General features: G+C 52.3%; 1 pseudogene; it reads right to left on the bottom strand.

The window, feature by feature from the left end:
* Positions 1 to 929: 929 nt before the first annotated feature.
* Positions 930 to 19859, bottom strand: LOC119878206 (annotated as a pseudogene).
* Between the last annotated feature and the right edge of the window lie 23 nt (positions 19860 to 19882).

Genomic DNA, 19882 nt, shown 5'->3' with positions numbered 1-19882 from the left:
TGCTGATTCTCGGTGTGTGTACCTGGGGAGCTGCCCCGCCTTCTGCCAGGTGTACGGCTCAGTGGGAGTTTATCCTGTGAGCCCCCTGCTCAGTCCCAGGTACAGGGTGACACCAGGAGGGACACAACAGTGCAGGCAGCCAGCTGTGCAGCCCTGGAGTCAGCTCCCGCAGTAACTACAACAGCCCCCAGTGTGCAGGGCCTGGGTGCTCCAGGGCGGGGCTGCTGACCTGCACAGCTCTGGGCCTGGCAGCAGGAGTGACCTGGCTGTCCTGGGTCCTCCCGGCCTCTGCCTGTCCCGGGGGAGCAACGGATCCTCGGCTGTGTCCCTCGGCGCCCTGGGCCAGGGGCTTGCAACACTGTGAATGGACCTAAAGTACCACGATGTGAAATTCAGAAGCATCAGAGTAAATTTTGTACCAGGTTAACTTATCCCTTATTACAAATAAAATATATAAGCCCTTACAAAAGGTTTACGAAAATCAAAATAGAGTAACAATGCAATGACAGGGAGGGAAGGCTCCATTGGGCTATAGCCACCACGAGCCCCGCGGCAGGAGCTGGGGCGGGCCTCCCGAGGTGACCAGGGGGGGCTGCTCAGCGGGTCGAAGCAGGTTGTTCCGGAGGCAGGTGGTGGCTCTGACACTCTGGGGACCCAATTGCAGGCTCCTGGGCCTACTTCCTCTGGGTGGCCGCGGGTGCAGGTGGCTCTTCCTCATCAGGGCAGGGAATCATAGGTTCGACCACATCAATCTGCACTACCTTAAACTCAGGAGCCAGCATCTCGGCTTTGACCAAGTCCTCAGCTCCAGCAGCCAGGACCAGCTCCATCACCCTGAAGCTTCAGCAGGCCCCACAGTCGGAGCTGGGGCGGGCTCCCGAGGTGGTTCACAGGGTTGCTTCGGTCCTATGGCTGGTTGCTCCATCGAGTTAGGAGGGCTGCTCGGGCACATCCATGACCTCCGAGAGCAGGGGTGGCACCTGCTCCTCCTCCAGGCTCGCAGGGGTGCAGGGGGGCTCCTGCAGGGCGGAGCAGTGAACTAGACCAGTGACGACTTGCCTCCCCAGTGGGTGCCTCAGCGCAGGCCAAGCCCTCAGCCCCAGCAGCCAGGATGGCCTCGATCCCTTCAGGCCCCGACGGGGCAGTAGGCCCACGGTCAGAGCTGGGGCAACACTCCAGAGCGGGTTCAGGGTGTTTTGCTCGGGTCCAAAGCTGTAGCTCCAAGAAGACAAAGTATCACCATCAGGGCAGACTGTCCACGTTCCTCCCAAATCAAGGCCACTCTTCTCACTGCTCCACATGTGTGGGGGCAAGAGCCCTGGGAGGTGTCCCCAGCCCACAGCCCGTGGGGTGGGGTGTGAGCCCACCCCCTGCTCCGGCCCAGCTGCATAGAGGCTGGATCCGCCGGGCAACCCCCTGTTCCCGCTCAGGCCACCCCCTCTGGCTCCGCTGCTGGAGGCGTCTGAATTGCTGGAGGTAACGCCGGGCATGGAGTTCCACGTCCGAGCCTGGCATGCGCTGCCTCATGAATTCCAGAATCATCCTCAGGGAGGGAAATTCTGGGAGCTGACAAAATTCATCCCGAAAATAATCCAGCCATATTTCCAGCATGCAGGAGATGGCCCTGGGGAGGGACAGGAGGGCACAGGTGTCAGAAGATAGGGCACCATCACTCACAGGTGTCCTGAGGAAGCCCTGCAGGACCCAGGGACCCGGCATCCCTTGCAGGATGTTGGAGGCAAGTCCTGATCCTCGTCCCCTTGCCACCTGGCGGACCTGCCTGCCACAGGCCTGCTCCCCGAGAAGGGGCTGGGATGCAGCCTCTGTGCGGGGAGCCCAGGCCCAGCGGGGTGACCATCACCATCTCTCCTGGAGAAGCGGGGCTCCCTCCTCAGCCTGGTCCCTGCCCACCTGCCCCTTGAGTCCACCCGCAGGCGTACGGGGACGGGGGGCATCTGGCCTGTCATTGCCCTCACTGCACACACTGTCTTCTGGGTAGGTCCAAGCCAGGAGGGCTCGGGCTCTGTGTCCTGCCAGGGCTTGCCAGGAACTGCCCAGGACCGCCAACTTCCCTCCTGTGGCTCTGGGCTGCCTCACTCCCGAGGGGGCCCTGGGGGTGTCCTTCCACTGACTCTAATCTCCCATGTCCCACGGGGCGGGGGCCGCCTGGTCCGGGAGCCCCCACCAGCCCTCCTGAGCACCTGCTGTGCCCCCGGGTCCAGGTGCTACCAGATTGGGGAGTGCAATGCTTCCCACCCCCTCTGCTCTGGCCCCAGGTGTGGGGCAGAGAGAGGGTTGGGGGGCATGGAGAAGGACTCCTTAGGGGTCCCAATGCCTCCCACCAAGCCCGCATCCCATCCACTGCTCTCCTGTGCTCTTTTCCAGAAGGGGCCTTAGACCTTTACCCTGTCACGGGAATTGCAGATGTGTGGGGTGAGGGTGCAGCCTCCCCACCCCACAGCCCCCTCGCTGCCCTCCTGGAGAGGGAAGGCCCTCCTGCAGGAGCCGGAGTCACTCACATTTTCCAGCGCTGCAGGACCATGTCATTGTTACCCCACGCATCTACGATGCACCCATACCTAGAAGAGGGCGGGGGCATCCCATGAATTGTGCTGGGGACGTGACTTCTCATCATGGGGGCTGTCACCCTCTCACCCCGACTAGGCTGGAGCCCCGGGAGCCGTCACCTCTGTTCGTGGGGCCACGGGCAGCTCCCAGAGAATCGCCCGCACCTGCTGGGGACTCCTGAAGGCTTGAGCATGAAAGGGCTCCAGCCATGCCCATGGCCCATATCCTAGTGGGTCTGAGGCACCCCGGGGTCCCCCGGTCTGGTTGCCCCAGGACACAGACCCCCGATGGACTCTCAAACCTCCCTTTCAATGGGGAAACAGGCCAGCTCAGGCCCCTGGTGATGGGTGGAGGAGGCACAAGTGTCCTCACAAGTGAGGAGGATGGCTGCTGAGCACAGGCACAGCCCCTCTGGCCGACCCGCCACAGGCCAGGCCCCGGGGCTGCCCTCCAGGACCTGCTAGGCCCTGGGTTACCCTGCTCCAGGTGGGGGAGCAGCCCGAGGCCGGGAAGCTCACACCATCCCCAGCCTCCCCAGCAGCAGGTGGCCCAGCCCTGGGCTGCGGAGGGGCAGGTGCTCACTCGGTGGACAGCAGGTCCAGCACCTTGTCCGTGGTGGCGAATCCACGATAGTCGTCTAAGAAGCTGCAAATGGAGATGACATCTCTGCGCTGCAAGGCGAGCAGCAGTTGTCGGACTTTGTGCTCCAGCAACTCCGTCCGGCTGGACTTCATCAGGGCGATCAGATGCCCATTCCCGGCCAAGGCCCCTGCACCCTGAGGTGGGACGAGGGGACATGCATCCTGCAGGGAGCCGCCGCGAGGCCTGAGAATCTATTTGCAGAAGATAAAATTGACATTCTACATGGAAGAGTAGCCTTTGTCATAGTGCATGGATTTCCCTAAGGAAAGTACAAGGTGTGTTTTGGGGGTGGGTGCATGGCTCCAGGAACATGAGAGGCAGCACACTGTAGACCCGGGAATTTCCACACAATGCAGCTGAGCAATGGCTGATTCCCCACATGAGTCCAGGAGGGGCCACGTCCTGAGGTCTTCAGTCACCCCGTCAGGTGGCAGGCAGTGGGGTGGAGGACAATGTCTGAGGCCAGGAGCTGCCTCATTCACTATCAGTGTCTTCTGAGGATGAGGACACCTGTAGGTCACTGTGGAGGACACTCCAGGGGCCACAGACACAGGCTCCGTCCAACAGGTGGGTGGCAGGAGGGCCCTGAGCAGGTCCTGGCTTCTCAGGAGGAAGGATGAGGGAGCTGCGAGGAACCGGGAGCTCCAGCAGCTTCTGTCCAATCTGGTGAAGACCATTCTCAGGGGCTGAGTGGGGGCCCGCGCAGAGGGCGGCCGAGGGGGCTCGGTGCATGGCTGCAGCATCTCCAGGTGACGTGTGGCAGGTGTGGGCTGGGGGCTCTTGCTTGGCCAGAGGGCAGGTGTCTTCCTGGGCTGCGGGGGCCCGGCTGTGCATCCACAGGCGTGACTGCTTCCTGGAGAACACAGATTCCCTGAATTCCCCACAGGGGCTCCCTGGATGCTCCTGCGGGTGTGCTAGCTGGGGCTCCACCGCGCTTTCTTTTGGGGGTTCTGGGTCCTGTCTAGGGGCATCTGGACACATTTCTTGCCTGGAGTATGGAGGGGCATTTGGGAATTGTCTGCCAATTCGTTCCTGACAGCGGGACGGGTGTTCTCCTCAGGATACTTGGGTGGTGCCTGGGTGTGTCCTAACCCATGGCCCTGGGAGCCAGCCTGGAGCCCCTCGAGGGAGACTCTGCTGCACACCCAGGCTGTCAGTCCTGACACAGGGTTGGTGAGCTGGCTGTGGGGTGTCAGCGATAGGCACTTCCTGGGCACCAGGAGGTCCACCAGGTGGGCTGAGGCTAACTTTAGGGCTACTCAGAGGAGATGTGGAATGGGACTGGACAGTCTCATCAGGGGTCTCAGTATGTGTCTTCATTGGCAGGTTAGGCTCAGGGATTAAAACTTTCAGGTAAAAATGGAGATATCATATAGAACATCCTACACAAGCTTTTATTGAACTCCATGGGTACAGAATCAATATCCTAAAACATGGTGGCTTCAGAGATGACACTTTTATTCTCTTAGTGTCCAGGGATGACAAGTGAACATCAAGAATTCACCAGGGCCCCAGGGCTTGTGAAGCCCAGTCACTGACCAAGGCCTGTCAAAATGTTCCTGTTTCTCTTGGCCTCTGGTCAGTAAAGAAGACAAATAGACTTAGGTTTCAACCTTTCCTAGACTTATACAATTTCCTATACTTCATTATTCTTCAATATTCTATCCTGCACAAAGATGCCTCCTTTCCCAATGCAAAGGATCATGGTCACAAGTAGGAATGAATTGTCGTGACGACTCAAAAATGTTTCAGCAGACACTAGCCAATTCTGTGGGCGGAAGAAGCCATAATGACACTTTCAAACCACAAGCTAACCAGGTGCCCTCCTACCTGCATCTACACCTGCCAAGCCCACAATGTGGAAAAAGGCACAAGCCTACAACATATTCCAACTGAATCAAGAGAATATAAAGGATATTGGGGTGGAATTCCCTGAGGAACAGTTAAAATGAGGCATATAAACACTGGATTAAGGATAGAGACTCTTGTAGGAAAGGGAGTTTCAAAGGAATGTTTCCCAAAAGCATAAAACCAGCCAGAGAATTTTTCTTGTGGTGGACCCGGGCCACACCTAGACAGAAACTGGTATTCATCAAAACCTTCACAATCTTTGTAGATTGGGATCATAGTCCAGAGAGATGGAAGTGTAGAAGCCAATCAATGGATGCCATATTCCCAAATAATTGGTTACAGCTACAAACATTCTGGCTGCTGAGGAGAACGAGTTCCTATGTGATACCTGCGCTCCTTTGGGAGAGTGATCTTCCCTGTCCTAGAGCACTGACGACTAACACTCCTTGGCTCGCTTGAGGTTACTGAGGAAGAAAAAGGACATTCATAGAGATATCCATTGAACATAGAAACTGATCAAATTCGGTTCAGAAATGAGCAGGGGCAGTTAGGGAGGTTGAGAAAGACCTGAAGGTGCTGTCTGATGAGAGAGTCAAGATTAGGACCTGGGCTGGCCTGAAAGGTCTCTATGAGAAAGGGACCACACCCAAATCCCTTAATCCAATCAAGCAATTATAGCCGATTGGAAGATCTTGCTCTTTATGATATTTCAGTTTTTAACTGAAAGTTAGTTGACAAAATGGATATAACATCTTGAATAACCTCAAACCCTGACCCCATTTTTAATACCATTAGGTCTAAATTCAGCAGAAGTGTTGGTAAAATACCAATAGTTCAGGAAACATGAGTCCTGAGGCTAATTCCCATGCTAAAATGTACCAATATAATTTCACTTGCAGAAATTCCAATCTCCACCAAATCCACATGGACTCACACCTCCATTCACAGAGACACACACACACAGGCACACACACGGAGTCATAGAAATCGCTCTCATGAGGACATTAGCCTGTTGAAGCTGCTGATGGGCTCAATCCCTGCAGCAGCTAAGAGGATTAGGTGGATGTCTTTCAAGTGGCTGAAATGTCACGTGACCTTGGGGCAGTATAAAAGTCCGGGAGCACAGAAGTGGCCATTACTGACCATCCCTCTCTCCCACGGGACACCCAGTCTCCTGCAGCGGAGTCTGTCCAGGACCTTTCTCAGCCTCTCCTGATGGGCGTGAGGACCACAAGTGCACTTCAGGTGAGTTTTCGGGCCACTGGTCCGACCTTCCCTGACAGAGCAATGGGACAGTGAGGAAATGATGGAGGGATTGGCCCTTCCTCCACGGGTTAAGGACTCTTTCTGGTCTAACATGTTCTGAGGACAGAGACTGAGCCAAGGCATGGCTGTGAATGCCCTGGACACCCGGAGGTTCCAATGCCAGTGGAATGGGGCCTCAGGTGTCACATTGGTGTGGGGTGGTGGACGAGCAGGGACAGAAGGCCTGTAAATGTCTCACTGGGCCCTGCAGACCTAGAGAAGACACAGGATCAGGGCGCCTGGGCAGCTCCGTTTTTTCAGGGACTGACTTGGGTCGGGTTGTGATCTCAGGCTCTGGAGATGGATCCAGGCCCTCACTGGGTTTCTGATAACTGAGTGTCTGCTTCTCCCTCTGTCCTTCCTACAGCTCAGGTGATCACTCTCCCTCATACACACACACACACACACACACACTCACTGTCCCATAAATAATTGACCTTTTTTTCAATAGAAGAATTACCTGGTTCCCAAGGTGAAAAGAAATTCACCTCCCAAACCTTCAATGGCAGTTAATTGGGGGCACTGCCACGAACACATGGAATGGAAGTGTTCAGATGGGCAGCTTCCCATCGAGTAGAGAAGAATGTGTTTTCCCAATGAATTTGGACTTAACTATGGCTTCCTCTGGAGTCACAAGGGGCATTCAGATATGAGAGAGGGAAGCCCACTTTCCTGACGCTTTTGCCCTTTGCGTGTTCCATGGTGCATCCCACTGGACCTCAATCGGGAGAGGTCCCGTCCCTGGTTTTGTTCCCACAGGGGATTTGGAGAGACTTAATGATAGTGTCAACAAGAGTCCTTCCTTAAGGGCGGCCTTCCTCAGAGCGGGGATGTGGCTTGGCCAGGAGAGCGTAGGCAGGAAGGAGGAAAGAGAAGTGACAGGGGGAAATGTGTTTGGCACCACTGTCCTGAAGCTCACTAAGGCCTCTTGGGAAGATGGTACAGTGAGGACGCCTAGGTCAGGTGAATAGGACTCTCTTGTTTCTTTTCCCTCAGGCTACCCGAAACCCATCCCTGAAGCAGACTGACTTGTCCCTCCAGAAGGTGGGACTGATGGCGGCTGGTCATGCCCACCTTGGGCCCGACAGTCCCTTGAGACCCCAGAAAGGCAAGAGGCCACAGATAGCAGGACTGGCCCTCAGAGTTCCCAGTCCAGAGGAGGAGGATCCCAGGGTGAGTGGGGAGGCTGGCATGGGTTTTGAAGCAGGAGCTCTGCCAGGAGTCTTGAGACAGGCTAGGCTCCCAGAAGATCGTGGCCCGGACTCAGTTGTCCATCGTGACATGGGCAGGAAATCCCCCAGGCTACACACTGGGACACTCAGAGGCTCTGAGCATCAGCCCCAGGGCACCATAAGATCAGATCGAGCCTTGTGTTTGTCCCGAGTCTTAATGATGTTTCCACCTGTCCTCAACCTGACACCTCCAATCCCTCTTCCCCTTTCCTTCCTTCCACGGGATGGGGAGTAAGCATCCAGAGGTCTTCACTATACTGACACCTCACTAGCAGATACGATGTCCCCTGTCCTCATCCCATGAGCCACTCCATGAGGATGGCCTCCCATTCGGGTGCTTGACAGATTCACTGGCATTTGAGTGGATGCACTGACCGTTGCCCCTTCCTCCCACAGGTGAAGTGCAGGGACTGTGGCGCCATTGGACACAAGGCATCAAGCACCAGATGCCCCATAAAACACTGAGCACGACCCTCGTTCCCGTGGCCTTGGGCTCCAGGAGGCTGAAGGAGAATGTGGAGCCGGGGAGTCATCGGGACCCAAGACACCAGGCTGGGCTGTTGAACCAGGCTGAGAGGGAGAAGGCAGGGAGACGAAGGTGAGGAATGGGGCTTGTGACCCGATGCCAGGGCTGATACGACAGACCCCGAGTCCGTGTGCATGCACAGTGTGCAGGGCGGCTGCGGGCAGAGCCAGGCTGGGCGAGGCAGGCAGAGGAGCTCCCAGACTAACAGGGTCCACATTTGGGTGATGGAGCTGTCCCTGCTGATTTGGTGTGGGGTTTGAGGCTGGACAAATGTCCCTGCACCAGTGAATGTATGGAGCTTGGCACATGCCAAGGCAGACCCTTTCAGACTCTGAATGTAAGAAACTGCCTGGACGACCTGTTCAGCTCCCGATAGTTAGGATGAGGGGCAGAGGTGGGCGTAGAGTGGCTGCGGAGGGAAAGGACCAGGTGGCCCAAGCCCCGAGCAGGTGTCCGGCTGGAATCCAGGGAAGGGAGTTCCTTCTCCTTTCTATGCCTTCATTTCTGGTGCAGGCAGGAAGCCGAGCAGAGGAAGGCCCTGCTCCACAGGTTCCCCAGGAGACCCCGGGAGGGGCAGAAGCGCACCTGGAAGGAAGACACGGAATCTTGTGACTATGTGAGGGTGAGAGTGCACTGCGTCCCGGGCTGTGCCCTTCTGGACTCGCTGGGCTCCATGGGCCTCCTGGGGGAGGCGGGGCTCCACTTCCTCTCTGACCAATGGCAGTTGAGCAGCGTGGATTTGCACACTTTTTTCCCTTGGTGCCCATGATGTTGCCTTATGCCTGGTATTTGGGCGAACACTGGCTGTTTGACGTGTGAAGGTCATTGGCGGGCACTCCTGGAGCACATACCAACCTCAGAGAAGAACAGGCCGCTGTCCTTTGTGACACATCATCCCACACTGCCCATCCCCACTCAGGAGCTCCCACCATGACTCTCCAGCAGCAGGACTCCTATCTCCTCATGAGCAGAGAGGATGGAAGCGCTGGTCCAATGGAGGAAGCATCGCTGTGAGGCAGGACTTTGCGTGTCCCCCCCATGTCTCAAGGACATCAACAGCATCCTGTCAGGCCTTTGTTCTGGACGAGCCCTGCAGCCAGATTCCCTACTCCTAGGTCAACAGATCCCAACTCTTTCTTTCCCTGTTCCGGGGTAGGGGGTGGTTACTAAGGTCGTGGGCGTTTGTTGGTTTCTTTCCTGAATGTTCATTTTGCCTTGGTGCCGGGACCAAACTCATGGAGTCCCGTGTGTTCTCTTTTCCCACAGTGTCCACACATGCCGATGCTCGTCTACACCAAGAGGAGGCCTTCTATCCCTGAGCCTGCCCTGCCGATGGAACCACGTACTCAGCCCCCTGACATAAGACTCCGGTCCCATTCCACCTCTCGTCTCAGAAGCCCTCAAGTTAGCCTCAGCCCACCTGGTGGACGTCCTAGTGCCCAGGAAGTGCCGATCGCTGACACCCCTCTGCCGGCTCGCCAACCCTGTGTCAGGGCTGACAGCCTGGTTGTGCAGCAGAGAGCCAAGAGGCCCTGCAGAGTCTCCCTCGAGGGTCCCCAGGCTGGCTCCCAGGGCCATGGGCTGGGACACACCCAGGCACCACCCAAGTATCCTGAGGAGAACACCCGTCCCGCTGTCAGCAACGCATTGCAGACAATTCCCAAATGCCCCTCCAGACTCCAGGCAAGAAATGTGCCCAGATGCCCCTAGACAGGTCCCAGAACCCCTGAAAGAAACCGTGATGGAGCCCCAGCCAGCACACCTCCGGGATCATAAAGGAAGTCCCTTTGGGGATTTCCGGGAGTCTGTGTCCTCCAGGAAGCAGACGTGCCTGTGGATGCACAGCCGGGCCCCGGCAGCCCAGGAAGACACCTGCACTCCGGCCAAGCAAGGGCCCCCAGCCCAAACCTGCCACACCTCACATGGAGATGCTGCAGCCGTGCACCGAGCCCCCACGGCCGCCCTCTGCGTGGGCCCCCACTCAGCCCCTGAGAATGGTCTTCACCAGATGGACAGAAGTTGCTGGAGCTCCCGGTTCCTCGCAGCTCCCTCATTCCTTCCTCCCGAGAAGCCAGGCCCTGCTCAGGGCCCCCCTGCCCCCCACAGGTCGGTCGGAGCCTGTGTCTGTGGCCCCTGGAGTGTCCTCCACGGTGACCTACAGGTGTCCTCATCCTCAGAAGACACTGAGAGCGAATGAGCCAGCTCCTAGCTTCGGACATTGTCCTCCACCCCACTGCACCCTGACGGGGTGACTGCGGACCTGAGGACGTGGCCCCTCCTGGACTCATGTGGGGAATCAACACTTGCTCAGCTGCTTTGCATGGGAATTTCCGGGTCCACAGCCTGCTTCCTCTCATGCTCCTGGGGCCGTGCACAGACACTGAACCCCAAAGGCACACAATGCCCTTTTTTTAGGGAAATCCGTGTGCTGTGGAGAAGGCTACTCTTCCCTCTGGAATGTCAATTTTCTCTTCAGCAAATAGATTCTCCAAGAAGTGGAGGGAATTTCGAATGAGCACTTGTCACTCCAATGGAAATAGAAACTCAGACTTTAAGCTCTCATTGGCATACACCTGTCTGCATTTGGGTTTTCAGCTGCGAACAGCCCCTGTGGGCTCTGCAAATGGACACTGTGTTTTCTCCTGAGATGAGTTTTCTAGACTGTGGTGGTAGCTTTGTGGGCACTGTGATGGGCAATATTTCATCTGCGCATTTCGATTATTCTCAGCCATAATTTAGAATCGTGTGTAGTGTTTTATTTCCCTTAATAAAATGTTACCACTGATGAATAGCGTGCATGTGTTTCATTTGATTTGGTTTCTGGGTTTTTTTAATCTCAGCAATTCTGAAACTCTCTATAGTTAATTTAATTCCTCCAGCCTTAATTAACTGAGAGGAGACAACAGCGTGATAGTTTTGGGGGATATGTAGACTTTGAGGGTCTCCTGCACACCCAGTCTCCTTGGTGAAGTACTGCATAGGGAACATTGACCCTGTGCACCCTGTGAGGGAGCCCTGTGTACTGTATGGGCCCTGGGTCACAGGTTGGTCTTTAATGGGATGAGTGGGTGGTTTCCCTCTATACATATTCTGGATCCATCTTTAATGTTGGATCATGATGCCTCCTTTCTGAGACCTGGGCAAGGAGATTTTTTACCCTCCTGATGATTTCCTAAGGAGGCAATGGTTGACAAGTCGTCCAAATAGCACGAGACCAAGGCCACAGTCTCTATCTATCTATCTATCTATCTATCTATCTATCTATCTATCTATCTCATTCTCTCTCTGTCTCTCTTTCTCAGGGTTATCTCTGATATGGGCCCATGGGAAAAAACAATACAACACCATGCCAAATGAAACCAAACCACACCAAGCACCTCCATACTTGTATTTAGAGAATTTCTTTTTTTTGGAAAACAACTGACTGCTCTTTTCTCACTCCAAAGCATCTGTTTAAGGGTGTTCCCTCTGTCTGTGCAGATGCCTGTAGGTGGAGGTAGAAGAGCTCCTCTATGAGCACACTAGGGTTTAAAAAGTCAGAATGCAGTAGAAAAGCCACAGTGTGTGATCCTTCTCCCACCCCCAACCCCTAAGTAACTCCCATTCAGGCAATCATTATGTGACCCAGGTCAGAGTCTGGCCCCTTGAGCCTCAAGCCCATGTCTCATCCCATGGATGCCGCCCTATTGCTATCTCATGGCTTCTGAGGAAAATGCAGCTTCCTGGGCACTCATGGGATGTGTGCAGTAATAGAAATGTTCCCTACTTTCTGGAAGCCTCAGAAGATCCCAGAGGTCCAAGGGTGCGAAGGCCTATCATCATGAGGGGATGCTGGGATTGGAACTAGCAAAGTAGCCTAAGAATTCTTGGACTTGCAGGAATATAGGGCGCAAGGGTGAGGATGCAGGCAGGCTTGAGCATAGGGCTTTAATGCTGGGCTCTCCAGCAGAATTGGGACTTCATGTGCAATTGAGAGGATTCCTTCCATGTGCACAGGGAGTCCAGAGAGAAAGGCTAGCGGAAGAAGGTCTGAGCAGGCCTGTTCTCCCCCTCTAGTCACCTTACATGTCTTTTGCTTCCCTGCCATCAAAACACCAAACCAAACCAAAGCAAACCCAACCAAACAGAGCCAAACCTATCTTCCCAAAGCAAAATCCACTCTCATCCAGATATGGAAGACGACAGAGTTATCTGAGCAAGCTGGTATAGGTTATGGATATTAGTAATAGATGGATTTAGCACAGTTGGAAGCACATTGGGTGAATCCTCCCCTCCTTCAGCCTTGGGGAAAAATGGGGCCACTTGAAGGTGGCAGGATTAGAAGCAGTGAGCAGCCAGCTTTGAGTGTGGAAATGATGCTGAGGACCTGGGGTCAGTGTGAGCATGTCTGACCGTGTCCTCATGCATCCCTCATCCCATTGCTTATCTTCTCTTTATATTGAAAGACCATTTGTCCAAACCAGCGTGGGTGGAGTGTTGGCAGCAATGTGTTTGGTCATATACAACCAGCACCGATTTGAAAACCCAGAGCACCTACACAAAGAAATGACAAACTACCGTGTAAGTCGATGACCTACAGCCTTGTATGGCGACAGACTTCTTTTCAGGAAATTATGGGCACAAAATATATATTGAGAAGTTAACCTATAAACCCGGCGTTTGATAATATTTGGAAATGCAAAGAGGCAATGAAATGCTTATATTTCAGGAGTTAAATGCATCCTGCCTGATTAGATCATGTTGATTGAATCACAGCCCCTTCACAATCCACCCCCACCTTTGACTGAAGAGAAGGTGCCTGGCAAGGACCCATCTCCCACAGGGAATTGCTCCATATCCCAGCAACTCTAACCTGTCCAGAACACTTGACAGTCATCCGTCTGTGTGACAATCTCCTGACAAGGAAGAGGTGGGCACAGGATTTCAGATCACTTCCACTCCAATTTTGGTCCTTGGGTGACACCTCAGAAAGACATTCTCCACTGAATGAATGTGGGTTTTGAGGTTAACTAATGGGTGCTATGTAACAATTATATTTCTTAGGGGCAAGATTGACTAATGCATTGTTGAAAGGTAATTAATGCGTGATTATACAGATTCTTATGATTTGGGAGGCCATTCTCATGCTGTTTTAAACTTTGGTGACATATACATGCATTTAATGTTTCCATTATTTCCTTTAAGAATGAATTATAACATTCACGAATCACAGTTATTAGAAAAATAATGTGACAGTTTGAATTTTGTAGAGAAAATATCAGGGTTTTTAAAATTTTTATTTATTCATCAGACAGATTGAGATAGAGAGCTAAGCGGATAGATCTGTGCCAGTTGGAGAGTGAGATGGAGCCTCTCACTGAGCAGGGATCCAGACTGTGCACGGCAGACCCCAAAACCAAACCACATTGTTGGAAAAATCTTGAAAATGTCTCTGAGTTGGGAGGTGGATCGGACACGAGAGAGGAGGTCAGTGTAGCAAAGTGCAAAGGACTCAGTGCTTCCCACACCCTGAAATACTGAGTAACACCGGGCTCCCTGGATCTAATCGACTTGGATGTGGGGACATAGATGCCAAGACATGAACACGTTTCATTGTTTGTTTCTGTTTAAGATTTATTTGTTTATTTGTTTGAGACAGGGAGAGACCAGAGAGAGACCACAGAGTAGCGGGAGAGAGGGGGCCCGACAAAGAGAGGGAGAGAGATTCTCAAGGAGACTCCCCAGTGGCCGTGCTGCTGGATTCGGGGCTCCCTCCCACATTCCTGAGACCCACATGTCTGGCGTTATTTTTCATTTCCAGGTAAGAAGCATGAGACAGCAAGGCCCTCAAGCAGACATTATCTAGGACACTCCAAGGGCAAAAGCAGCCACATTGGAAGGAATTGGCAGCATCGGATTCCCTCCTGACGGCGGGGCTCTTCCTTATCCACCACCGTCTCCCGTCTGTGCACCCAGAGTGTCTTCACTCCATGCTCTTCCTCCGTGAGGGATTTCTTAAAATTCCATTCTCTCCCCGAGTTCCCTCCCTTGCTTATGGAGTCTTCAGGTTCCATGTGTCCTTCAATTCTTTGCTTCTGTGTGATCGCTGACATGTGAGCCCCAACATGCTAGAGCCACCACGTGGAACTGATTTACTGAGATGTCTCCAAATGGAAAAATCCCTAATGCAACAAAATGTATTGATTCCACATATATTCCAAATCGTGTATCACACACAGTATCACTAAAATTTTAAAGACAGCTATGGTTTTCTTTTTAATATTCCCCTGGCTATTCAGGGTCTTTTCTATTTCCACACAAATCTTAAGATCATTTGTTCCAAATCTCTAAAGAAAGTCCTCAGTGTTTTGATAGGGATTGCATTAAATGTGTGAATCGCCCTGGGTACCCTTGACATTTTCATTATATTACTTCTTCCAATCCTTGAGCTTGGAATATTTTTCCATCTCTTTGTGTCTCACTCCATTTCCTTAAAAGTGTTCTGTAGTTTTTAGGGTATAGATCCTTTACCTCTTTGGGTAGGTTGATTCCTAGGTATCTTATGTTGAATAGCAGGGGTGAGAGTGGCCATCCCTGCCTTGTTCCTGATCTTAGGGGAAAGGCTCCCAGTGTTTCCCCATTGAGAATGATGTTTGCTGAGCTGTTTCCGTAGATGGCTTTTAAGATGCTGAGGAATGTTCCTCTATCCCTACACTCTGAAGACAGGATTAGCTCGGTCCACTGCCAGAAGAGTGAATGCAATGGCTTCTTCTAAGGAAACTAAAACACTGTATTGAAACCTTCTCATCTGACCCTCTGGTAACAGGAGGCTAATGTATTTTATGTCCCCTTATCACCACAGGGGTGGGGTTCTTTTCCCATTAAAATGAGCACTTTTAATAATATCACCGTGGAATGGATTGTTCTCATCTCCATGCCTTTACTGTGCTTGATTTCTATGAAGTGGAGAGGCAGAGCTAAGATGTGGTCCATCTGTGGTGTCTTCTATTGGAGCAGCTGGTAATGGGATGATGCACACCTCACAGGAGGAGACAATCTCCCTAGAAGCTGTTTCCTGTCTCCTGCCTGAGCTCAAACCTGCCACGAGACACATGCCCTAGGATATCTCCTGTGAAAAGTCCTGACTTTGTTTTCTCCTGCTGGACAACAGAAAAGCTCAGGAAGGGGAGTCAGGTAATCCTTCTGCTTACATTCACCCACCATGGCCAGGAACCTACCCTCCTTGTCAAGCTCACAGATCATTAATTGGATGTGGCCTCCCAGATTAAACCTCCATATACTGCCATGGAATCTAGCCTTGGGGCTGTCCCCAAAACCCAGTTTCAGCCCAGATTTCTATTGTGAAAACAATTCCAGCCTGAAATCTTGCCGCAGGTTGATGGAGCCAGGACTCAACACATTGTAGCCTGGAAACAGGTATGAGGTCCACCTAGAACTCCATCCAGGATTGGCAATTCCAGTTTCCCAGGAAAGAACTCATGAATCTGGGGATCTCTGGGTGGCTCAGCGGTTTGGCGCCTGCCTTTGGCCCAGGGCATGATCCTGGAAACCCGGGATCGAGTCCCACGTCAGGCTCCGGGCACGGAGCCTGCTTCTCCCTCCTCCAGTGTCTCTGCCCCCCTCTCTGTCTATCATAAATAAATGAATGAATGAATGAATGAATAAATAAATCTTTAAAAAAAAAGAACTCGTGAATCTGTTCTGTGGGTCGCTCTGCAGATTCTTTGGTCTGTCCTCATGACTAATAGATCTTGATATAGAGAGACACCCCTCGATTGACTAATGGATACCTGGACAGGATGAGCATTGACGTCCAGACACCTAACCAGAGAATCCATCTGCTGACTGCCCAGCCTCCACCGTCCCCACAGTGTGCTATCCAACCATCTCCCGTCATCCCTCCTAGGGGTCTCTGCTAGCCTTGGGCAGAGATGGTGTGCTTCTGGTTCAATCTACTCCTCCCCCTTAATTTCTCATACAAGCATCTTCCTGGTCAGAGCTCTCATAATTGAAGAGACCCTGAAGAATAATGTCCCTATGTCTCATTGCATTTCTTCTTAAATGGCTGCTGGCGCTTCCCCTATATTGAGCCAGTGAGTAGGAGTGAGAAATTCCCATGGGGGGAGGATATGAATTTGAGCTGCAGGTGACCTAGAGGTGGCTGTGGAATTCCACTCAGGGGAAGCAGGCAAAGAAGCCTCTGTGAGGAGCCAGCCTGGAAATAAAACAACTGTTTCAAGGTTCTGAAATACTGGGGAGAAAAAGCCTGCACACCAAATCATATGTGGGAATTTTTTATTAAGAATAAAAAACCACACAACTTCGTAATAACATTTTAGAGCAAAAACAAACAAAGCAGATGCAATATTCTGCATAACAATTTCAGAGAAATAATATCAACAAGTACAGAAAATGTCTTCTAGGAGAAAACATGGTGTAATTTGCAGAACTCTGGATGGGATCTTTTTCTAAATCAGAAATTCAGACATTTATAAAACAATTTCAGATTAACTTGTTAATTTCTGTTTACAACCAAGTTACAAATTGCCAGGATGATTTCCCTACATTTGTTAGAAAATGGATTTCACTAAGACAAACTTGACATTCCGGATTGGGAAGCACGCTTTGACAGTCCTATAGATTTACCTAACGAAAAACTGTAGCATCTGTGTAGTGGGGGGAGTGTATGTGTAGGCGCACAAAAGCAGGACACTCAGCACGTGGTGGACTTGACCGTTTCCATCCAGTTCAGCGGAGGAATTGCTGGTTCACCACAACAGTCCAGGTGGAGACATATCCTCATTCCCACAGACACCTCCTCAGGGTCCTCTGCTGTGGAGGACAAGTCCCCGAGTCCATGAGCTGTCTCATTCCCTATGACAGTCTTCAGAGGACGGGGATACCTGCAGGTCCTCTTACGGAACTCTTGGCAAGACATGCACACAGGTTCCCTCACTTTTTATGACACAGTAAACTGTAATGGTCAAAAGAAACACAATTTCCAGACATGAAAGAAACCCTGACACTTTATATCTCTAATCTGTTTTTGTTACATGAAAATCTAAAAAAAAGCGTGATTTCTTCTGCACAGATCCTATTGTCCCTTACTCTCCAGTAAGGGTGCATGTCCAAGTTTGAATACAGAGTGAAAATAACATTATGATGTGATGTTACAACTGCACATCTACGGTCACACTCAGAGGCGTTTGCTGGTCATGCAATAATTTCCATTCTACAAAGAACTTGTCAAACTCCTCTGTAAGAAATGAAATGATAACACAGAACACCTATAACCTGACCTCAAAAAGCTTTTGCTAGATTCATGAACTTGGCACTGTTTTCCAGAGGTATCAACCCAGGTCCAAATTTGAATTTGAACTGGTCTGAAATCCAGAGTCCACTGCTTCTGGGTCAGGAGGTGCCACAGAGCAGATGGTAGCAAAATAGTCATAAAAAGTTATGTTCAGTGGGAGGCTGGGCATTTCCCTTTGGAATAAGAGTCCTTGTTAGTTTGCTTCTCTTCAGTCTTAATGTGGGAGAGAGTTATGGGAACATAATAAAATCACTGTGGTTCAATCAGGTCTGGATGCAGTTATTGCCCCAAAAGTAAGCACTTAATTTCCTTCCTACAATTTCCAAGCATTGACCAAGACACATCGCTAGCAAGACCCAAGACATACTTATGTGTTCAGACAAAATTCTTTCAATATAAATAGAAGAAAAGCATTGGGAAGTGGGGAGCATGATGAGAGGGTCAAACATACTGACTTCAACCCCAGGTCCTCAGCATCATATCCACTCTCAACCCTGACTGCTCACTGCCTCTCACCTGCAAGTGGCCCCCACTCTCCACAAGGCTGAAGGAGAGGCAGGTTCCTGGATTGACCCCATATGAAATCCACACTATCCCAATATAAGATCATGACAAAGACCCAGGTTTAAATATCAGTGTCTCCTAGTTTCAGTTGAAGGCCATATCCCATGAACACACCAGATAGATGGTTCTTCCATACATACAGAACACACACTTCACACAACACAAAATATTTCCAGTATGGGTCTGTGTTCGGGTTTGGAGTGTGTGAGTGACGCTGTGTGTGTGGGTGTGTGCGCCCATGTGCACCAAAGTTAGGAGACACATCCCTGGACTGCTTCCCCAGACCTCTGTCCCTTCTTGCTCGTCCTCTTGGTAGGTCGGGCTCTCCCTGGCACACGCGGGACTTTAGCCACGTCCCCGGCCACCTGAGGTGGGAGCATCCCAGCCGCAGTGGTGAGCAGGTTGACGGTCTGCTGAGGATGATTCTAAGCATCTCAGGTCTGTATTTGGAGTGGTGAAGGATGACTGCGTTCGCAGGAAGAGCAATTTCTTTCTCCTGACATTAAGTTCAGGCTTAGGGCGGTTGCATTCTTGGAGGCATCTCCACTGGTCTAATGTCATTTGTTGCCTTGAGGTCTCTTCCCCACGCTCCTCCAACGCAGGAAGGTTCACGGAGGGATCCGTTGCCGGCTCTCCTGAGGCCTCACCCACCACTGTGGGGTCTGCCTCGGGAGATGCGAGTCCTCCCTCTTTGACTGACTCCCTCCCAAGGTCTCTCTCCAGATCAGTCTTCTGCATATAAAAGAGGACATAGGCAGGTTGGCGCAGCGCGCAAGTCACATCACAGGCGCTGACCTTAGCATCATCCATTTTATACCACTGGCCATTTCCTGCCTTTACGAAACAGAAGTAATGTCCGCTGTGGCAACTCCTCCCAGCGTGCACCAGCACGGCATAGAGCACATAAACCAAGGGTCCTGCCCTCTGCTCAGACAGGTAGTGTTGCATGTCAAGGCGCTCAGGATATTGCACCTCCTTAGTCATTTTGTTGCCTGTCAAGTCTGAGAATCGTCTCAAGACCAGGATGAGGACCTTCGGGGAAGTGTGCAAAGTCAACACCTTGGACGCAGGCACCTTCTCCAGACACTTACTACAATGGTAGGCATTTTCACCTTCCAGCAGTTCGGGCTTCACCAACTGCTCCAAAGCTTGGCTGACGCTGTGAGCATCCCCGATGTCCAGGCTGATGTCCAGGTAAGGTTCCAGAGTGCTCGAAATGCCTTGGCAGTGGAGACACTGGATTTGAGACCTCCAGTACCCCCCAAAGAGTTGCTGGATGAGGGTGCTGTCCTGAGGACGCTCAGGGTCTGAGAGCTTGTCCTCAGGCAAGCATGCTTGCTGCATTGCATCCAGAATGAACATGAGATACTCATGGGCATCTTCCTGCTTGTGTCTGTGGAAGGCGGCGAGCAGGAGTGGCAGGGGCCGGAGCACACGTCCAGGATGGCAGAGAACCCGCAGTCAGGTGAGCCTGCAGGGTACACAGCATGCAGGATGTCTGCCTCCTACAGGTGGTCCCGTGCTGCTGGGACAGCATGTAGCTGGCGAGGGGCTCTGTGTAGGTCAGACACTGTAGGGTCGCATTCACATAGCAAGTGTTGCCCATGTTCTGAAGCCCGGCTCCCACCTGGGAAAGGCTCTTCCAACTCAGAGGCATCTTGGTGGGAGGCAGCCCTGCTGATGCGGGAGCCAACGGGTCAGTCGGGGAGGAGAGTGTCTTTGATGCAGGGGATGTCATCTCGGGCACAGAGGGTCCTCCGTGGACTTCAGCACCGCCTCTCCTTGACCAGCATGACTGGGGTTTGGGAGAGGCGCTGAACTGAGGCTCCTCTGAGGGGTGGAGGTGGGCAGCCTCCATGTCTGCAGAAACAGTGTCCACAA

This window comes from Canis lupus, unplaced genomic scaffold (genome assembly GCF_011100685.1).
Source record: "Canis lupus familiaris isolate Mischka breed German Shepherd unplaced genomic scaffold, alternate assembly UU_Cfam_GSD_1.0 chrUn_S120H280, whole genome shotgun sequence".
NCBI lineage: Eukaryota > Metazoa > Chordata > Mammalia > Carnivora > Canidae > Canis > Canis lupus.
This window is presented reverse-complemented; position numbering and strand designations above follow the sequence as displayed.